Genomic DNA, 23755 nt, shown 5'->3' with positions numbered 1-23755 from the left:
CAAATCAAAACAACACAATCAAACGGCCAGAGATGAAAGGAGAGCTGTCTCCAATGTTCTCCTAAAGCCGGTGACCTCTCTTCACAATCCCTTTAGACCCAACAAACTCACACTACCAATAACAATTGGATTTATTTCACAGATCTGTGCATGTTTCTTGTGGGGAGTCTTGGATGCAAAAATACAAAGCTCTAGAAAAAGAAATCTAATGAAGTAGAAGACAAAGAGACAGAAAGGAGAAAGAGGGGAGACAGAGATGAGACAGGGGTGAAACAGAGGAGACGAGAGGAGAAAAAAAAGGAAGAAAGAGAGTACAAAGAGGTTAAACATAGAAGAAAGAGAAGAGATGAGAGGAGGAAAAAAAGAGTAGAGAGAAAAAAGAAAGAGATGAGACAGAGGTGAAACTGAGAAGAAAGAGAGGAGATGAGAGGACAAAAAAATAGACAGAGCAGAAGTTAAACATAGGGGAAAGAGAGGAGGCAAGAAGAGAGAAAAAAGAGTAGAAAGAGAGAAGACGAGATGAAAGACAAGAGGAGAAAGAGAGGACATAGAGAGGAGACAGGTAAAATAGGATGATGGGTTGAGGAAAAAGGAGATAAAAGAGAAAGATGAGACAGAGGTGAAAAGAGGAGAAAGAGAGGAGACATAGATTAGAAAAAGAGAAAGAGAGACACAAGGTGAAATATAAAGAGTAGACAGAGAGGAGACAGAAGTGAAACAGAGGAGATGCGAGGAGTAAGAGAGGAAATATAGATGAGAAAGAGAGAAAGAAAGGAGAAAAAGTTGAGAAAGACGAGAGGAGAAAAAGTACCGAAAGAGAGTAAACCGAGATTAAATATAGAAGAGAGGAGATGAGGAAAAAAAGTGTAGAGAGAAAAAAGAAAGAGATGAGACATGTGAAAAAGAGAAGAAATTGAGGAAATGAGAGGACAAAAAAGTAGAAATAGCAGAGACAAAGTTAAACAGAGAAGAACGAGAGGAGGCGAGAAGAGAGAAAAAAGAATAGAAAAGAGACAGAAGAGAAAGAGGAGAACCAGAGGAGACAGAGAGGAGACAAACAGGAGAAAGAGAGGAGACAGAGGTAAAACAAGAAAAAGAGAGATGAGAGCAAAAAAGGAGAGAGGATGAGACAGAGGTGAAAAAAGGAGATGTAATGTGAAAAATAGGAGAAAGAGAAGCGACATGAGGAGAAAAAATAAGAGTAGACAGAGGTAAAACAGAGGATATTTGAGAACTAAGAGGAGACAGAGATAAGAAAAAGAGAAAGAGAAGACAGAAAAACAGTTGAAAGTCAGTTAAAACAGAAGAGAAAGAGAGAAGATGAGAAGAGAAAAAATAATAGAAAGGAGATGGATGAGACAGAGGGGAGAGGTGAGGAGAAATAAATGTGGAAAAAGAGGTGCAAAAGAGGAGAAAGAGAGGAGACAAGAAGAGAGGACACAGAAAGAGAGAAGATGAGAAGAGAAAACAATTATAAAAAGGAGACATGGGAGAAAAAGATGAGTAAAAAAGTGTAGAAAAAGGAGAAAGAGATAAAAAAAAGAGGAAAAAGAGAGGAGACAGAGGTGAAACAGGTGAAAGAGGAAACGAGAGAGGAGGGAGAGGTAAAAGAGAGGAGAAAGAGTCAAAACAGAGAGGCTGTCAGAACATTCTAAACATCAATCTAAGTGAGTCATGTGTGTTCTTCCCAAACCAACACACACACACACACACACACACACACACACACACACACACACACACACACACACACACACACACAAACCTTCAGTACAGAAAGCAACCAAATGCTCATTTACCTATTGTGTATCCTCGTTTCAGATCACTGCACCGCGGAGCACGGTGCTGGGAATTGGTCGTGTTGTTTTCCTGCACCTCAAACCCGGTCGTCTTGGCAACAGGTGGAGAAGATCTGTTTAAGGACAGACTTGAGATGAGACGGGCAGGAAATCCTGGAGAGCCGATGTCCACTGACTGGGACTTTTCTTTCAGTCTGTTAGAAGGAAATACAGGAAACAGAGTTTCAGAGTCTATAAAGCTGTGCATTGAAAATTTGCCTTCTGGTCACTCTGAAACATCCACAGATTTAGCTACAACTCCTGCAAGATACTGTGTGTATGTAACCGGTCCTGTTCAACCTGCTCCGAGCGGGATTCGAACCGGCATCTCCAGTGTGGGAGGCGGGCATGCTCACATACCACACAGCTATCACATACCAGCTGGCTCCCATTACACTCACCCCCTAAACCTCACTCCCCTCAGGGTCATGGCACCACTGTTACCAGTCCTACTCGACCCGCTCAGAGCGGGATTCGAACCAGTGTCTCCAGCATGGGAGGTGGGTGCAATAATAAGGAGGCTCAAGGATACAGCCTCTAGCGCCAGTCGTTAGTTCACGTCTTGAGGCCAGGTGAGTAAGGTTTACACATACCACACAGCTATCACATACCAAATGGCTCTATCTATCTATCTATCTATCTATCTATCTATCTATAGATGCCTGCCTAAATAAACCTGCCTAAATAAACAAATCAGAAAAAAAGCCGGGAGCAGCTTTGACTACATGTTGATGCCAGACCACAGGTGCAGTTATCTCTCTCTCTCTCTCTCTTTCAAATCAACTCATCATTACATAATACATGCAATCAATCAGAAGACCAACACTAGTTGGCAAGATTACACAGTTAAGGAAGCCCAACAAAAGCAAGAACTTGTTAGTTAGACAACATAGAGTGGCAAGTCAATCAGGAATCTCAAGCCAGTATGCAATATATTACATCTGGGTCCACCTCAACCAGCACAAAACCACCTCAAATTCCCATCCTCCAAAATCCTCACCTCAGACAGACACCCACATAGGGAGCACACTAAGGCATCATAAACATTTGAAGTTTGAATGTTTTGCAACAAGTATTGATAATTAAATAATTGTGTACTATTTTACCAGACATTTGTGTGCTATGTAAATTTTTGCTTATTAAATAAAAGCAGTTAATTTAGCAACATGCTAACACCAAACTTTATTCAAATCAACTGTGAGTCTCCGGTGTCTCTCCTTATTTGTGTGGTGGGTGCCTAGTTGCAGCCTATGTATGGTGTTCCAAATTAGGGATAAAGTGACAAGCACCCACCACCCAAAACCATCACCACTGTCAAATAAAATCTACCATGTAAATCTGAGACTTTGTACTAACCAGTCAAGATCGCAACAAGTCATTTTGTTCACTTGGGTTCTATTTCTGCAGCCTACTGCACTGCTCCGCCCACAATGAAATTTGATTGGTCCAAACTCCCACTCCACATACAGTAACTCCACTAGCTGATTGTGATTGTTGTGTCAATTGCTGTAGCTCTAAGTGTGGACAGACAAATTACTTGTTACTTTATGGTATCAACTTGCAGTATTTCAATCTCAAACATTGGTCATAAAATTGATTTGTTTCTGTAATAGCTTTCCAGTTTACTCTCATTAGAGACTCCTGGTTGACCATTTCTCTCTCCCCACAAGCTCCCCTCTCACTAATAAGAAAAACTCCACTCCATGTTCACTCCATGGCAATATATACGCTCAGTTGCCGCTCTACTGTATAAATATTTCAGTGTATTATAAATAATATCAATCTCACAAGATGTTTTAAATGGAAATCTAAATAGAAAAGCTTCAACGTGCTTTATTGAAATACTTAAATTATCCAGAGTTTATATTAAATTATTGCTTAGTTAGCGTTTGCAACATTCTCTAGAATAGATTAACCCTCCTATGGTCCTCAGTCATTTTTTACCAGAATTACTTTTGCTCATTTAATAAAAATGGTTTCGTTTATCAAAGCTGTACAAGACTTGGTGACTTTTCCTCCACTTGTCATATGAAAATAAATAAATAAATGGGCATGATTCGATAAGTCGTCCTAAAAAAAACGACATAATTTAGCTTTGCGATCAAAACTGACCTGCCATTGACAATGAATCGGAAATACCATAACAGATCAATTTGTCAAATACAATGAATAAATCAGCAACAATGCAGAAAATGAACGGTTGAGACTATAACAGAGAGCATTTTCCCACAGCTCTAAGTTATAAATGTGGCCTTGTCGAGCTTTGCTCACAGTTTATTCTGGTCACAAGTCCAAGTCAAGTTTTCTTTCTTTCTTTCTTTCTTGCAACAGTTCTTTATCTGCAGTTGGTTTGTTTAATAAACCCTGTATAAGGCTAATTCTATTTTGAAATATTAAAACTGATTACTTTAAGGGATTGCCTTGTTTATTTATTTAAACTTGTTTACATAAGGCTTTAATCATGGATTTTATTTAATACAGTATACAATCAATGAACTAGGAAAACTAGCTTTGTGCATAATTCTTTACGGCTTTAAAGGCCTTTCTTCTATTTTGCATTTGCCCTTATGAAAATGAACCATAGTTTTGATAGTTTAAACAGTGGTATATATATATTTGTAACAAGACAATGGTAACTTCAGGTAAAACCAAGCACGGATTGTAACCACCATGCTAAAATGTAACATGAATTCTATAAAACAAACTTTGACATTTTTCTAAAGCAAAACGGTATCCTAAACACATTTAAAACTATAGATCTAAAATATAAACATTTATAAACTTCCATAGTTGTAACAAATATGTATGATATTCCCTCACTCCCCTAATGTATCCTACTATACATTTAATAGTGGTATAGTAGTAATATAATATTTATTATGAATATATTTCTGCCTAAAATACTACAGTCAATACATTTATTGTTACTGTAGTATATTCATGATAAAGGAGGTGATTTATATCTCATTTATATCTGTGCATGTCACAATGTTTTTCTGCATCAGTGTTGTTTTGTCGGGCTGTTTAATATGGTTTAAAACAAGTTGGCTCACCGAGAGGTTGAAGTCAAGTTTCAACTTATAGAAGTGTAGGTTTTAACAGTACTAAAGTTTCATAAATGTGCTTATTTGCATATGTAAATTAATGGTAAATATGTAAATTGTCTCATTATCTTCATCATCATCATCATAAAAAAACATTGGAGGGTTAAATATTAAAATAAATTACCAAATGAAAAGAAAAATCTGATATATTATTGCTTTTTCATTACCCAAATTTGAATTTAAACCTTGCCTTATAATTCTGTGAACTAAATAAAGGTTAAATGGCAATCCCAGTAGATTTCTAACTTTTTTTTTTAGAGATAAATAAAATATTATACGGGATATAATACCGCTGACTGATATGATTATTCATAATATTTTTACATGAAGACGTATTGCTGACCTTTAGATTATATTTCCGCATGTGAACAGAACACTTTATAATTTTTCTGGACAAATGTTTTTAAATTCCACAGGGAACCTCTGGTTGTGGCAATCATCACCTAATATTGAATATTTATAATACTGAGGGGGATGGAGTGTGTGGCACCTCCTCATTAGCTCCTTAGGCCTAGACGACCACCTAGTTTGCCTATGCCTAGAGACGGCCTGGATGAAGAGTCATATGAATCAATGAACACAGAATGTGACTCGCTCAGTCAGAAAGCATAGACAGAAATCTAATTGTGCACCTGTGGTCAGACATTCTTTTCATTCCTCCATTAAGATGCTCCTGTTGTTATTGTGAATGCAATATGGGGCGTTTTTGAATTGGAAATGAGGGCTGAATTGTGAGTCAGTGCAAGCGTCTTGATGAGGTCCTGCTCTCGTGGTGATGCGGGGAGTGGGTAGTGGGGGTCCTGCTCTCGTGGCGATGCGGGGAGTGGGTGGGGGGGGCTGCTTTCAGTGTCCGGAACACCAGATGTAAACAAAGCACCGCCTTCCTTCCAAACAATAATAACCACGGCTGCAATGCCGCATGACTTCGGCTCTGATTAGGAGAACATATTCACACACAACCTGTATTTTATCCTTCAACACTGGCCGTCGCTGCTCAAGTGTTGGTGTAAACAATATTCTCCTTCAATTATGGGGAAGATTATGTGATTCACAGACGCCGAGGTTTTATTGAATCAGTACAGAACATCTGGTGTTAAACACGGATTGCTGCTGTAGCTATAATTAGAAAATCTGTTTTCTAAGTCAAAATAATCAGGAATACTATCTAGAGTAAGATGCTGTGCAGATTATGTAAGAGGTGACGGGAAACATGTCAAAGGAATTTTTTTTTTTTTTTTGCATTTTACCTTTATATTCATGATAATTCAGCATATTTTCCCCTCAAATTCTTATTACCATAGTGCATCCCAAAAGGTTTTTTTTTTTCTTTCATTTTTTCCCCTGTAACTCCCATTATTCTGAATGGTGATTCTCTTTACTTTAATACAGTAATGGTTTCTTTTAAATTATTATTATTATTATTATTATTAAATCAACATAAATATTACCACGATGTTGAGGTCTAAAATTAACATAACATAATATATGTGTGTGTGTGTTTCATTCACTTTTAGAACTGTTGATTTGTAAAGTCTTGTTAAAACATTTTTCACACACTTTTTTTTTAATTTGTTGACTAACAATGTCCAACAGTGTATGTAAATGCATGACAGAAGATTTATGTCATTTTTCCCCTGAAAAATCATGAAATTGTGTTTAATAGAATTCCATGGTGGAAATGAAGGTGATGGAAAGGATTTTTTTTTACATCTTTAAAACACAATGGCCACCTCCTTTTGACTTGCTAATTATTATTTCATAGCCAACATGTTATGTATTCTAAAAACACACAATTAAAAAATATTTTCACACTTTTTGCATAATCAGGCAAAATGACACATTGATTGGAAATTACACCTAATAAAAATACTCTGCTCAAAATATTTTTTCTTTAAACATCACTTGTCTCATATTATATCTCAAGCATGCTCTTCATTGACACTTTTGTTCTCTTAGTCAATGAGTACACTAACTTTTGAAAGAAGAAAAAAATATGATTAGGGACAACATTTTTTGATGTGGTGGAAATGACCCCACAATTGTAGTTAGAATATTTCGATTATAATGGTTTTAAATATGTAATAATTAGCATTTTTATAATGGATTTTCATAGTTTAATATTGAAAGCCTGGGTCTGGGACAAGGCTAAAACAGCTAAATCTATACATAAAAGGCATTTGTAAAGTATTAAAAAGGCCTGGTAAATAGTTTCCAAGTAAGTTTTAATGTGAACTTGAAATCGGTTAGATTGAATAAAAAAACTCAACCTCTGGGACATGACTGAAGTTGAAGAGAAACCCTATAATATGGTTCTAAATGCCTCTAAAACAGGCTTCATTTTCTTTAAGTAGAATATAATGGGTGGAACATATAAGCAAAATATGATAATTTAAGCTAACTATATCTATAATAAATATGCCTAGCAACACCAAAGCTGTGGGTTCAGTTCCTGGGGAACACACATGGGTCATTGACAAATAAGGTTCCCAAGATGATAAAAAATTAGGAATATTTAAAAAATCAATTTTAAAACGCATGTCAAACTCACGGAAAAGTAAACTATTTTAAATAAAAAATGAAATTACTTAAAAAAAAAAATTGATGTTTTTTTTATTTTTATTTTGGGGTAAAATATGACCCGAGTATGTTCCTGACAGGCTTCATGGGGTTCACCACAAACCCCTCTTTCTCTCTCTCTCTCGATGCATGTTGAACCCCCAGAACTGCCCCAAATCACCCCACTCAGAGGAAGTGGGGGGGCATCGGCAAGAAAAAGGGGTGGTGGGAAATTGGTGGGAGATATTAATCGCTTTGGCAGGCAGCTGATGGCAAGTGTGAGCGTAGCCGCTCTTTATCGTGGCCAACAGAGTACGACGGGGACATAGTGGGTGGAAGCTTAAGGAGATCTGTTTGTGCATGTGTGTGTGTGTGTGTGTACAGACTCTTATCTCTGAGCTTGTGTGTAAAGTGGAAGATCTAGCATTTCATTCTCCTCTTCCTCTTGTTCCATACAGATAGAGCTGCTTTGCCAGACATGCAGAGATTAAGCGACGGTCACATGGTTTGGCGAATGATACATAAACAACAGGGAATTTGAGCAAAGCCAAAGCACGCTTATCTCACACATAAATATGGATTTGAGGCCAGCGAAACTGTGCACAGGAAACCAAACATCTCGGTGTGAAAGGATTGAAGGCACATTTGATGCAACGTTCCTCGAAGGCAAATACGAACTTGGGTGCTATTACCATGAGCGAAATTCATGCGCTGCAACTAAATGAGATAAGAAAGATGACATGCGGCTCCTTTGGGTCCATGTGGCAGTTTACAACGTGATTTATGAGAGTTACAGTCCTTGACAGTCCTCGCTTGATGGCTTAATCGAGTCAGCAGGGAAGAGGGTTATAATACATCCAGAGATGGTCTCATGGCAAGAACGCCAAGAGCTTCCTTTAGTCTAATTAATAAAACCATCAAGTTGGGCTGCTTAAAAGAGATCAGATCTTCTGCACTACAAGGACAAACTGTGTTTGAAACTTTATTGATTTCTGTCTGAACATATTTACTAGTATAGGGGTCAGAAACCTTAGGCATCTGTGCTAGTATTGGGACGCGAATGAGAGTTAAAAACACTCACTGAGACGTGCTGATCTCCTGGGATTTTTACACACAACAGTCTCTAGGGTTTACTCAAAATGGTGCCAAAAACAATAAAACATCCAGTGAGTGGCAGTTCTGCAGACGGAAACGTCTTGTTGATGATAAAAGTCAACCAAAACAGTGAGCATTCGCCCCCCAGGAAAATCTGATTAATATTTTGAAATGGCGTTGTGTTAAAACAGAACTGCATTCTGAAATGAAATGGTGTTGAATAAAGCAGGTAAAGTGATAAACAAACAGCTTTTCATAGTGCTGTGAAATAAACTACATCTGCACTGGAGTAAACAGCTCCAGGCTTGAACAAACGTTTGGTCAGAGCCGCATTAAAATTCACAGCGTTGAGGATTAAATCCAGTGGCTTGAGGCATATTTTGTTTTTTCTAGCTTTGGTTTGATTTATAAGAGTCGACGTGTTTATCCTCTGGAAACAGATAAATTATGTCCTGTTGTTATAACACCATATAACATCACCATAAGACAGGAAGTAGCCTATAGAAAAGCCATCTCTTTGATCTTTAGCAGAGTAAACTGAAGAACTACTTGGTGCAGAGACCAAGTAACATGAGGTTATTGACAAAATCTTCCTGAGGCCACACACTTCACCTTACAATCCCTTTGTTACATAACAGACTGTTGCACAATTGTCATCTCTCTATAAGCGAGTGAATATTCTGCTCTGTCTCTCATTCTACACAGAGCTTTGTGTGCAACCCAAATGTGTCTGCCCAAAATGTTTTGATGAGGGATCAGATTTATTTTCAGTGGCTTATTTTCTTTTCTCTCTCTCTCTCTAAGTGCATGCTGGGAGCATGTGTGAGTTGAGCAGGTCGGTGAGAGTAATTGTGGAAAACTTTGCTGTCAAATAATCTTTAGTGAGCGGAATATGGGTGAAGGAAACGTTTGTTACGGTAACCCCACTAGCCGCTCCAGCAACGAAAATCATTATTTCAAATGTTCCGCCGTTTATATCTAATGAGACCATCACGAAAGAACTGCAGAGGTTTGGAAAGATTGCAAGCCCTGTCAGAATGATTCCTCTGGGATGTAAAAACAAAGCGCTCAAGCAAGTTCTTTCTTTTAGATGCCAAGTCTTTATGGTATTGAACTCGCAGGAGCGTACTTTAGAAGTCTCTTTCCGTGTTAATCATGGGGAGAATTCTTATATGGTCTACACCAGCACTGAGATCCTGAAGTGTTTTGAATATGGAGACTTGGGCTATAAACGCTTTGCGTGTCCACATAAAGATGACCAGAATGCGTCTACATCTCATGGTGATGTAAATAGTACCGACCAAATAACGGGAGAAAGTGAAGAACAGAGAATTGAGGGTCAAGATGAAGGGGCCAAAGAGGAGGTCAAGGTGCAAGAGATGAGTGAGTTTAATGTAAATGCTGGGAGTGTGGAGCAATTTGGATGCAGTTTAGACGATATTGATTAAGAGTGAGGCCCAGAGTGGTGTAGAATACGTGTGTGAAGTTAACAATGTGGCACAGGCTGAAGGCTTAGAGCAAAATATGGCTGCTGAGATGGACAGTTTATTCCAGTGTACCGATGATGGATTACGAGATGATGATCAATGGTCAGATGGCTCAAGAGAAACTGATAAAGATCTGTATACTATAGAACAAATTAATACATTTATTGATAAAACTAAAGGAAATGCTGGTGTTGAAATAGGTAATTATTTCCCTGATATTGACAAGTTTATTTCTTCTGTGATATGGGTTATAAAAGTGAGTAGCTATGAAGAGATCTCACAACAGAAGCGGTTTCGTCTCAAATAGTATATTACGGTTCTTAGACAACGCAAAAAGACAGGGAAAGCGAGGGGGGAAAACGAAACAATCTCAATGGCTTATAACTTTTATTTTTCTTTCTGTTTTTTTCTTCTTTCTTTTCCCCTTGCTTATGGAGATATTGCGGGTGGGATCAATTAATGTAAATGGAATGAGGGATGGGAGAAAAAAAAATGTCTTATCAGAAATTATACAATTGAAAGATCTGAGGGTTGTGTTTTGCAAGAAACCCCCAAGAAACATTGCAGTCAAAAAATGAGATTGATTGGGGCTTGTGGTGGGAAGGAAAGTGAATTCTTAATCACGGGACAAACTTAAGTGCTGGAGTAGCTGTGCTTTTGTCCCCTGCTCTTAAAAAAAGATTTTCATCAAAAAAAGCAGTGGTACCAGGGAGATTATTGATTGTAAAGGCTGAAATTGGGAATTTTCATTTTCTGCTTGTTGGGAATTTCATTTTCTGTTTGTGAACATCTATGCCCCTAATATAGGAGCAGACAGAGTACAGCTTTTTTTTTTTTTTTTTTTTACTAAACTAGAGCAAATTTTAAGATGGTGATGTTAATGTATTAGGAGGAGATTAGAACTGTACTCTAGACTTTATACAAGATAGGAATGGAGAAGAACCTCATGCACAGTCAGCTATTTGTTTAGCTAATATAATAAAAAATCTTAATTTCTCAGATGTGTGGAGAGAGCAAAATTTATCAGCACGGCAGTATACATGCATGAAAGTTAGCAATGGCAGCGTTCTGTAGCACGTTTGGACCGGTTTTATGTCTCACACAATATAAGAAATAAGATTGTTAATACAGCTATCATCCCAACAGCTCTTTCTGATCATAAACTTATCACAATTGAGTGTAATTTGACTGAAAGAAAGCATAAGGATTATTACTGGGATTTTAATGTTAAACTTTTGGAAGACAAACATTTTTGTTAGAATTTTAAGTTTTTTTGGGAAACCTGGAAAAAAGAAAAGTGCCTTTATGAAAGTACTTTTCAGTGGTGGGAAGTTGGAAAATTGCACATAAGAGGTTTCTGTCAATAATATACAAATCATTCCTCTTAAGTTTTGAAAAAGACATTAGAGTGGTTGGAAAAAGAGATCATGGACATGGAAAAAAAATCAGCTGAGCTCCTTTTTAAATGAAAAAGTTAAAGGAGCTCTTATAAGAAGTCATTTTTTAACAATAAGAGATATGGATGGACCTTCTTATTTCTTTTACTTGGGAGTGAAAAGCAGGACAAGAAAAATAGATGTTTGTTTTTAAAGATAGCAATGGACATAACACTTCAGACCCAGTAGTGATGTGCAAACGTGCTGTGGATTTTTATTCTAGTTTATATGCTGCTAAACACTGAACAGTGAACAGTGTAGAAATCTACTGCTACAAGATCTTCCTGTTTTAACATTAGAAAACAAGCAATATTTAGAGACTGAATGCACCTTTGAAGATGTTACTGCTGTTGTTATGGGACTCTCCTCAGGACGTACGACAAGATTGGATGGATTACCAAACTTTATAAGAGTTTTTGGAATGTTATTGGACATGATTATTTTGAGGTACTCCAATAAATGCATCAATGAATGAATTCTTCCTTTGAGTTGTCAGCGGGTTTAATGCAACTCCCAAAAAAAGGTGACATAACTCTTTTGAAGAACTGGAGACCTGTAGCAATTTTAGGCTTTGATTACAAAATGTTTTCTAAATGCTTGGCCAATACGGTAAATGGTGTATTGCATACAATTATACATAAAGATGAGTCATATTGTATAAAAAAAAATACATCCAAATAGATAATTTACATTTGGTATGAGACATTTTTGATTTAGCCTCTTATAATAATACCAATATAGGTTTTCTGTCATTAGACCAGAAAAAGGCTTTTGACAGAGTTGATCGCACTATTCTTTTTGATACCTTAAAGGCTTTTGGTTTTGGGGACTATTTTATTTCCAAAATAAAACTGTTGTATGCTGGGGCCACATGTATGATTAAAATAGCTGGTGGCCTAAGTATTCCTATAAAAGTCAACAGAGGCATCAGGCAAGGTTGTCCTATTTCAGGTCAACTTTACAGTATAGCCATTGAGCCTTTGCTGTGTAGATTGAGAAGACAGCTAACAGGTTTACAGCTCAATACATTGGATTTTAAGTGCCTTATCAAGCTCTCTGAATATGCAGATGATGTCACAGTTTTAATTAGAATTCATAGTGATGTTCAATGTTAAAAAAAAGCTTTGGAATATTATGGGAAAGCATCTTCAGCCAAAGTTATTTGGCAAAAAAGTGATGCTCTGTGGTGTGGTCAAGATTTTATTAGTCCATCACTATCTGGTGGTTTGCAGTGGGAGAGAGAAGGTTTTGAATATCTAGGAGGTATTTTTAGGGACAGACGAATATAGAAAAAAAAATTGGGATGGTCTAGTGGAAAAAAACGTGTGCTTGATTGTGTCACGATTCCCCGTAGTCTGCTCTATGTTTCTCCCCTGTCACTTGTCCTGAACTACACTTCCCATAATCCCCTGCCCTCATCACTGTGTTTAATTTACTCATCATCCCTGTGTATTTAAGCCCTATTGTTTGTTCATTCGTTGTCAGTCGTTGTATGTTATGGTTGTCCTCTATGTTTCTCCTGCCCGTGCTCTCCGTGGATGTTTTTCATGTTTATGTTTTGTTTTCCCCTTGTGGATGTTTTGTTTGTTCCCTGTGTTGTTTTATTTTTAGTTATCCTGTTCACCTTTTGCTCCATCATTAAAAAGCTGCATTTAGATCCTCACTCCTCGTCTGATTCATAATAGGTTGTCTCACTGGAAATGGTTGATTCATGAGCTGTCCTATAGGGGGAGAATCCTGGTCTGTAACAACTTGGCTGCATCATCTCTCTGGCACAAAATTATGGTTCTAGAGCCTCCAGAGGACCTAGTAAGAAGAATTCAACAGCACCTGGTGGACTTCTGCTGGTCAGGTCAACACTGGCTGAAGGCACCAGTGCTCTATCTGCCAATACAGGAAAGAGGACAGGGGCTAGTCAACATTAGATCCAGAGTCAGCTTTTAGACCCCAGGCGGCTCAGAGACTGCTATATGGGGAGGCTGGGCTTGGAGAGAACTACATTTTTGAGACACAGAGAGAAAGAGTTAAAGGGATAATTTTCCCACAACTTTTCTTTCTTTCCAATGAACAAACAAATGAAAGAAAACACAAAATACATTTTTAGTAGAATAATAGCTTCAGTGACATTGACTTTCAAACAGTATGGATTAATTATATATTACTTGAAATTTCAATTATCTATGCTCCTTGATATTATTTATCATTATTTTAGCATTTATCAGGGTGCCCCATGTAAATCAACAAAAAGCAGAGGTGCTGCTATTCATTTTCCAAAATATATAAATGTTGCAGAATCACGGCCTCCAGACAAGAGCTGACAACAGAGGAGTTATGAAGAGCCAGAGAGAAATCTGTCTATTTCATTACTGCTCTAAATGTGACACTGGGGCCTATTTCTCCCTCGGTGAACCAGTTTGCATCTCTCGAACTGTATGCTAGTTACAAATCCTAATAAACACACACAGCACAGCACGGTCTTCCTGGGGCCTTGAGTTAACTGCAGTCTTTCAATTACTCTCCAGTTGCTAGCCACACTTTTGCTCACTCTCTCTCTTATTGGTGGGGATGGAAGGAGAGAACAAATATGATTGGTGGAGAACATTGATGATTTCTGCATGAAACTGAAATGTCGCTGCAGGACAGAGGAGAGGAAAGGATTTCTAAATTATGTAAACACTACAACTGATCTCTTTCCTGATTTAATGTCACAATCCTTTACATGAAATGGCAAACAAATACTGTGTCACCTTGGGTACAGATGGTTTTAACCATCTTGACTGGATAAAACATTATTTACCAGAGTTTTTTTTTGCATTGCAGTATAGTGAGATTATATTCAGTGTTTCTAATTCTCTCTGCCTGTTGTGATTTAGTGAAAGTAGGTTTGATGCAAGATGGGGTCAGGCTGCAACAGAATCAGGTCAGGCTCATTTGTTTTAATGCACACTGTAATGAGCTTGGGGTCACAAGCCTAGATCTCGCCCTTGAGATGTCATGATCAAGAACACACACACACACACACACACACACAAATGTTGTGTTTCCATGTTTTATGGGGACTTTCCATAGACATAATGGTTTTTATACTGTACAAACTTTATATTCTATCCCCTAAACCTAACCCTACCCCTAAACCTAACCCTCACAGAAAACTTTCTGCATTTTTACATTTTCAAAAAACATAATTTAGTATGATTTATAAGCTGTTTTCCTCATGGGGACCCGACAAAATGTCCCCACAAGGTCAAAAATTTCGGGTTTTACTATCCTTATGGGGACATTTGGTCCCCACAAAGTGATAAATACACGCTACACACACACACACACACACACACACACACACACACACACACACACACACACACACACACACACACACACACACACACACACAGACAGCTGTCGAGAGGGTTGAGAACCAAGAATATTGTTGATACCATAGAGAATAATTTCGACCCGTTCCTCAATTTGTAAAAACGTTTACAGTAATGCTCTTAAATGGAAATCCAGTTCTTCGTGGCATGGATTCCACAAGGCTTCGTTTTTCCAGTCTTCAACTGTCCAGTTTTGGTGAGCCTGTGCCCACTGCAGCCTCCGCTTTCTGTTCTTGGCTGACAGAAGTGGAATCTGACGTGGTCTTCTGCTGTTGTAGCCCATCCGCCTCAAGGTTCGACATGTTGTGCATTCAACGTGAGTGGTTATCTGAGTTACCATAGTCTTTCTGTCAGCTCAACCCGTCTGGCCGTTCTCCATTGACCTCTCTCATCAACAAGGTGTTTCGGTCCACAGAACTGCTGCTCACTGGACGTTTTTTGTTTTTGGCAACATTCAGAGTAAACTCTAGAGACAGTTGAGCGTGAAAATCCCAGGAGATCAGCAGTTACAGAAATACTCAAAATAAGCTAGATATCCATAGATAATTGCATGAACAAGTAGGTGTACAGGTGTTCCTAATAAAGTGCTCAGTGAGTGTATTAAAGCTCATTTGTATTGGTTTGTAATGAGGAGGGAGTACATTTTTACAGATTTATTTGGTGAACTATCCCTTTATACAGAGTAAATATAGCATTTTTTGGTATAGAATATACGCAGGTTCTGATGTGGCTTTACTGTCACTGTGCCAATGGCTTAGCCTACTCATTGGGATTTGGGAAAACGGTTTGTCTGAGCACACTGAATTCAAGCGACTGGCCAACCCATGCAGCATATATTTTGTGTATATTAGCTCCAAGGAGTCATCTCTCTGAGCAGTGGCCAATTCTACCTTCGCAAGACATCTACTGCGGCTGGCAGGGACCAGTGGATGGAAACAGGCTAAGATCCCTGGCACTCGGGAAAGAGCTCACAGGGGAGGGTGTTTTTATGAAACATTTGCTGCTTAAAAGATGTGAGCTATGAGCGAGAGACATCAGTGGCATCTTGGTGAGATCTGAGAGGATTCATGGCCTTTAATGGCTCATTTGGGTGGTCTCTTTCTTTAGAATGTGGTCTAGGCTCATGGTGTGTTTCGCTGGACAAGCAGATTTTCACACGATCGACTCAAACACCTTCCACTAGTCGGTCTGCGCTGGCACTGGGCAGCTGGTGTGACAACGTCACTCTCACATCTCATCAGCTGCCGCATAGTTGGCATGACTGTGCACAATCTGGGCTGAGCACACACTTGGAGTGCTAACAAATCAAGATAACAATACAATTAAAGGGACAGTTCACCAAAATCATTACATGCTGTCATAATTTACTCATTATTATGCATTGTTAATATTGTTAATGAAAACTAAAATTAAAACCAAATTCATTAAAAGATACTTTACATACAGATACAAACCAAATTGAACACTTAAACTTTCTGTAGTTTAAAATATTAACACTATTATTTTCTCTGGCTTGCGGGTGAAATCTCCACACTCTGTACAGTAAATCCGCTCCAGTGTTTATTATGCACGGAACATGCATCACATTTAATGAATAAACGTGCACTGCTCTACATAATACGTTTTTGTGCTAGGATGTGCAGTCGAGTCGAACGTGTACCACCTGGACTTTTTTATATGCCAATTTTAGCCACAGAAAGTTTTAGGAAGTGAAAAAAAAAGCATTTGTACTAATTATTTGTACTAAGAGTCAACTATTAATCGCAGAAATTAACATGCTAAATTTCCCAGCCCTAATATATATATATATATATATATATATATATATGTATATATTCAAATTTGAAAACACATGAACGTGATTTGATAGCTATGGCAGTGGCAAAGATTATCCATGAATAATTACTTAAATATCAGTGTGTTCATCAGATGAAGCCATCGTTATGACTTCAGAAGACTTAGCATTTGGTGCATGAACAGCATTGAAAACTTTTAAAGTTCTTTGTCAATTTTTATGGATTTGACAGCCCTGGTCACCATTCACTTTCATTATATGTAAAAGTGGAGCAATAAAATTACGTTAAACTTATCATTTGGTGTTCCAAGGAAGAGAGTAAATCATACAAATTTGGAATGCTTAGAGGGTAATAATGTTTTGCAACATGGATTCTGAATACAACAAATTGCAGGGAGACCTGAATATGTGCAAAGTCATATTGACAGCCCAGCAGAAGTATTAAAATTCAGTTTTTAATTCATTCCTTCAGAGAAGCAGGTAAGTAAAAGTAACATTTGGCCCGAGGTGAAATCCACAGACCTGTTTTAAATTCCTGTCATGTTCATGCTCAGGTGGGACATCTGTTTGCTTCCAAAAAGTGAGCTGGGATAAATCCATACAAGCTTACAGTACCTGACAGGAAAGATCTGCAATGAATTCCTCATATTAATTAGCTCTGTAAAAGAAGCCACAATGAGGTTATATATTTACTGGAATTGTTTGTGTAAGGCTTTATCCATTAGTCTTTAAAAATCAGAACCCAAAAGGAGATGTTAGGTAGAATGTTCCGTCTCAATCACCATTCACTTTCATTGTCTGAAAAAAAAGATGCAATGAAAGTGAATGACAGGAGCTAACATTCTGCCTAACTTCTTATGCCTATTATGCCCTTTTCACAAGATGTAATTGAAATATTTAAATTTGTCCCCAGAATGTGTCTGTGAAGTTTATTTTAGATAACACTACAGATAATTTATTATACCATGTTGAAAATGCCAATTTTTGGGTGGGAATCAAAACTAGCTGTTTTGTGTGTGTGTCTTTAAATGCAAATGAGCTGATGCTCCCCTCCCTGTATCCAGAATAGGGCGGAGTTTTCACATCTTTGCTTCGGATAACTAGACATCATAAGCAATATGACTGACAATGAAAATAGTGGCGTTCAGCCCTGTATGTTTCAACCGGAGACCGGAGACACTGATGAGGGAGAGACTCTGTCAAAAGTAACAACTTTGAGAATTAACCAGGAAGTTTCTGAATGGTTATTTGATAAATGTATTTATTTGTTGTAGAGTTTTTTTTGTGCAGTTTTACAACGATGGTTGAGCATCCCCCCCCCACACACACACACACACACACACACAAACACTGTTACAATGTTCGCTATGCACTATAAGGGAACCACACATACAAACAAACATGTTGCATAATGTACACTTATTAATTGGTGTACAGGTGCGGCAGTGTCTGTCAACAGTCGTGGGCACGGCTTGTTCTGAGACAGTGCTTATGATTAATGGGGATTAAAAAAAAAGGACTGGGTGGATTTTTATCATTATAGGGTGGTTGTGTACACACACTGCCAACACACAGTTATGTTCAAACACCATGTAAAAGTGAATTTTGCATAATAGGTCCCCTTTAAGGCTACTAGAAAGAAAGTCATTGGGGTTTGCAACAACATGAGGGCCAACTATCCCTTTAGGAGCTCTTTTCTGAATAGCTGTACTCCCATTCTTTGAGTCCAAATTGTCATTCCAATTGCGAGCATAATAGCGCTCATCACTCTTAGCATAATAGCATTCATCTTTACAACACTTTCAAAGAATAGTCTTCAGCCACAAGTGTTTATTTTTATGAGGAGACAAAGGAACTGTGCAAGTTTCATCTTATATAATTGTTGGGGATGAAGGGGATGTTTTAGACTTTCAGCGATAGTGCAGTCCATTGTCTGCACCTTTAAATCAGTCTTATTTGAACGTGTCATGTATGACAGCTGCAATCATGTATTGCTGCAGTGAGAGACTGAGTAAAGAACATCGTTCTGCTTTGAAAGCGTATGATTATCAGAAATAACAGACCACTAAACAGAGAGAGTGAACTGAGTGGCACTCAGGTAGAATGAATGACTGAAAAATCAGCCTTTAATTTCAAGCCTCTTGCCTGCATTCTGACCAACTCAACCACAATGTGCACTTTATGTAAGGTAGGCCAATGTTCACAGTCCACAACAGTTTTTACGGTTTCTCATAAAGTTTCTCATAATTTAGTGTGCATAATTCAATACTATCTGTCCAATTATAATACTACCAATTAGGGCTGGGTATCGAGTTGTTAAACATTTTAGGCACCGACCGAATTGCCTCTAAACAATCGAGTATCAAAAAAATGTCTTGTCGTTTGGTACCAAATTTAGATACCTAAGGGGTTAATCTCGTCAACGTCAGTGATAAGCATGTAGCATGCTTGATGTTCCCAAATCTAAAAGTGCTAGTGATTGGCTGTGTTTAGGCATCAAGGAAAAACACTAGTTTACGCCGGTTACGCCCAGAGATGCGGCTCACACGTGAGGCTGTAGTGTGTGCGTCTCAACCCCCATAGATGGAAAAGATGTGGAAAAGATCAAAAGTGTGGCTGCATTTCACCAGGCTTGATGCCAATGCAATATTTGCGACAACATAATTGCTGCCAAGACCGGCAACACAACAAATCTGATGAAGCACTTGACAGTGCACGGAATAAACTTAAGAGCAGAAAGTTGCTCCGTCTTCGACTGCAAGAAGACTGAGACGGTGCGGTCATCCTCTCAGCGTCCTCCTGCCACAGAGCTTCCCTCCCACATGCCCATCACACGAGTCCTCCTCCAAAACTACTGATGAATGCAGTGGCACTATGACTGGGACAGGTATGGTTAACGTTTAGCAAACAAACCATCAAACAAAATCGGCTAACTTGTAGAGGTACATACTTGTGTACTTGTTAAATTTACATTTCTGTGCATGGTGACATAGTCCTATAAACCGGGACCTGTGTAACCTTAGATACTGTTTGGATATATGGCTATAAATAGCTAGCTAAATCGATACTAAAACTGCTTTAAGGTTAACTCACATTAAACTAGTTATCTTGTTAAACCGTACATATCCTTAGGGTTGGCTGAATTAACAGTTTAGCTTTCTTGTTTTTTTTTCCTCTTCACATTAATGTTATAGCCTCTGACAGAAGGCTCTGGAGATGAGTTTTTGAGTCTGTAAAAAGTCAACAAACAGAAAAAATAAAACCAAAGTTTTTTTCGAAGTAATGTTTGTAATCTTGTTAAAACAGATTTCATAAAATTAGGATCCGGTATCGAAGTCAAGGTATCGGTATCGACTTTTATGAAAGATACCCAGCCCTACTACCCATGCAATACCTATGTATTAGACATGTCACAAAATGTCAATATATCGATTATTGATCGATACATTATTTTATTGATACGTTTTTGAGGACATGAATGAGCTGAGAAAATGCAATCTCCCCAACATGAACAGTTACAGCCATAGCTGTAACAAAAGTGGGATAAATCCTGGCTTCAAATACCTCGTATATACCAAGGGTGCCTATATTTTTTGCCAATACAGTAAATGCATTAATTTATTTAAGCGATTAACAGCAATTTTGACATTAGATTCTGACATTTTATTCAGTTCTGTGTGGTCTAAAAACTGGTCTGTCTGTCCATCTATCTCGGCTTCTCTCATGCAGAGTTCTGAATAGGCCTTCACTCTTCCACCAGCACTGTTCTCACTGTCTTCCTCCATCTGGACACAGCAGATGGTGTCAGAACAAGAGATGGGGCCATTATCAAGTGATCATCTTCTCAATTACAACAACTTAGACATAGTCCAAAGCCCTGATATTAATCTCTCCATTTCACTTTTCAACCCCCAAATTTCCAAAAGGATCCTAAGAGCTTCTTCCTCTAACATATGCAACACAATCAAGTGGCTTTGTTGCATAATGCCAAAGAAATGCAAGCAAACATAGACACAACCAGACCTAGAATATTCCAGTGAGCAGCAACTATGACTCTGCTACTCTAAGCCTCCTTTCACCAGGGGCTTTTTGCAGTCATGTAACGGTCCTGTCCTCTTTCCTTAAGCCAATGGTAAACACAAGACCACATGGCTGACCAGCCAGAGCAGTAAGAGGTTTATATTATCATCAGCCGATGTGTTTATTCTCCCAGGCTAAATCTAGAAGCAACCTTCATGTTGCTGGGTGAGCAGCATCAAGGATTACAAATCTAACAAGTTCTGATTTAAAAACTAATGCAACATCTCTGGGTTTATATCGGATTCATCCTGCAGTTGTCTATCCAGTACTGCACGGGTCAAGGATTAAGGCAGTATATACAGAAGAATTATCCACAAGTCTATATTTGTGAAGGGGATGACCTTACACACACAGGAACATACAAAGTTACTGTTGTAACAATGGAAAGCCAATACTGCTAATTTTTCTACCAGCCAAAAATTTATTTATCAAAAAGCTAGTCATGATATTAGTGAGGGGCACTCAAATTCAAACAGCCCAGGATTCATAATGCCTTACTTATTTTGTGTTTTATTTTGGGCAATTTCAATTATGTCCTCAACATGTTGAGGACTGGAACCCAGATGCAGAGTTCAACGACAAAGACAAGAACCTGCAAACCTACTACTAGACAAGCATATTACACCAACAAAGCTTGACTGGTGTATATAAACACAAAGACTAATTGGGGAACAAGACACATCTGGAGAACAATCAGGAGGGGAAATGAGAGGACAACAATATAATCAGGATTTCAAAATAGGATCAACTTTCCTAGCGGCCTCTACTGGCCTTGCTGCATGCCTTCTTGAGTCTTGTTGTGTGCCAGTCTGTTTTTTTCAGCGATTTTAGTCTGACAGCAGAGCCTCTATTTCAGTTGTCTGACATCATACATTTGCAGGACTGTCAATCACAAAATCGCAACACAAACCCTGATACAAGGAGATACACATTTTGTACAACTGGACAAAACAATATGCCTGGACTATATGCACATGATTAATCCTTAAATGCAAACCTTGGGTCTTTAGTGAACCGGGACCCCCTGTACCTCATCCATTTTTTGGAGTCGTGCCTCTTTAGGATTTCTCAATTTCTCTTAAAATAGTGTAACACGCACAAAAAAAGGCAAAAGTACCAAGTACCGACTGAATATTTGGTTTAAATACCAAAAGTGTATAGTATCATAACAGGCATGTGAGTGTGTAATTTTTTTCCATAAATTATATTTTTGTGATTATTTCAAATCTATATAAGTTTACTATCACAGGATATATATATTTATTTGTTTATTACAAAAGAAATGGATATTATATTCATACAAATGAATACTAAATCATGTTGATTTTCTGTGCAACAAGAATTAACAATGATTGTGAATTATCAGGATTCTCATGCGTGTACACATATATATTATACATGTTATTTCTTACTCAGGGTGGTGTTGTTACAGTGATTGACTTGATTTACATTTAACATTGCTATTTGATGAAGAAACAACATGGAAGTAAACTATAGCAAGTGTAACACATGAACAGTATGATATGACTATTGTCATTTGGGTATACCAATGAAATTATGTAAGTTGTGCATCTTTTTAGACTCAATAATTGCCTGGAAAAATACTGTGTAACTTATGTGTAGCTTATGTGGATCTTACAGTATGTGTACCTTATGTGTTATGTGTAGCTCAATATGTTTTTGACAGCCTTTTTGCATTTTTTGCTTCTTAGGAGTTTCAGTGTGAAAATAATGAATCTTGATTTGTCCTGATTTGTTGCATTTTCTCTTTGATAAATGAAAAATAAACATAAAAATGTATTTCATGGGCATTTTTAGATCCGTTTGTGATAGATATAAGCGCAGATTCACATGCATTTAAAGGTTAAATTGGGGTGACAGTATGACTTTTGGGTAATACTCAGTAAATTCACAAAAATGTAACTTGATGACCTATCTGTTAGATATATTGCAAAAAAAAACCAAAAACAACCATTTCTAAAAGGTTAAAAAATTAAGGAACAATTAAGCTTTTATTTTATTTTTAATTAGATTTTTCCACTGTATATATTATCGTTAAACAACAAGAACAAGAAAACAAGAAAACCACTCACTGGTCTTCGCTGTATGACTTTAGTCACTTTAAAAATATTAATGCATTCTAATTATACATACAGTGAAGACCAGTAATGAAACTAGTTTTATGTTACATTTCATAACTTTTTTACATTTCTGAATGTTTGCTTCAATAATTGTTTTCACTGTTTTCTTTATCTGTATTGTTGGTTTATTGTCTTTGTTTTATTTCTAGTATTTTGCTACTTTATTCTTACTTTAATATTGACTCTTTGCTTGTCTTCAATAATTTCTTGAAAACAATTTCCCACTTTGTTTTTGCATGCTGCATTGCAGCACATTGCTGCTGCATCATATACACACACACACACACACACACACACACACACACACACACACACACACATATATATATATATATATATATATATATAGATATATATATATATATGTATATATATATATATATATTCTGTTTCCAGTGCAGACAGTCAACTGAGGAGGCAGCAGCTGTTACACTTTTAAGCTTGCCTGCAATGATTAACACAAACAAGCAAATGCATGCACACACAAACAACAAGAGGAAACTCACTTTGCCCAAACAAAGGGTTTATGTGTAGTCTAAATGATCCAAAAATAAAATAAACACAGTTCCTGCACACTATTGTTGCACCACAATAAAAATATACAAGCCACTTGTTGCGAGACAATAAGTGTTACTTGTATTATTCAGTATGATCCCCTGTTTGTCATGGTGTGCATGACCTGAGGATTTTCACCTGTGACTGAAACATTTGCCTTTTGGAATACAGCTTCTTACAAATAAAATGTAATTAATTATCTCACAACTCATGCACATTTTTCTGCAATAACAGTGTTTGAGATCTCTGCCTTCATTTCATGTTTGCCAGTTGTGTGCAAATAAAACAACATAA

The 23755-nt window shown here is 37.6% G+C and overlaps 1 protein-coding gene and 1 pseudogene across 1 annotated transcript in view; one reads left to right on the top strand and one right to left on the bottom strand.

Annotated features, from left to right (window-relative positions):
- upk1a (uroplakin 1a) overlaps positions 1–23755 on the top strand; it is a 702734-nt gene that overhangs the window by 7699 nt on the left and 671280 nt on the right. The window lies entirely within an intron of this gene.
- Positions 1–23755, bottom strand: part of LOC127656498 (oxidation resistance protein 1-like) — a 204610-nt pseudogene that overhangs the window by 134072 nt on the left and 46783 nt on the right.

Source organism: Xyrauchen texanus, chromosome 15 (assembly GCF_025860055.1).
Source record: "Xyrauchen texanus isolate HMW12.3.18 chromosome 15, RBS_HiC_50CHRs, whole genome shotgun sequence".
Taxonomy (NCBI): Eukaryota; Metazoa; Chordata; class Actinopteri; order Cypriniformes; family Catostomidae; genus Xyrauchen; species Xyrauchen texanus.
The sequence above is the reverse complement of the archived record's forward strand: the minus strand, read 5'-3'. Positions and strand labels throughout refer to the sequence as shown.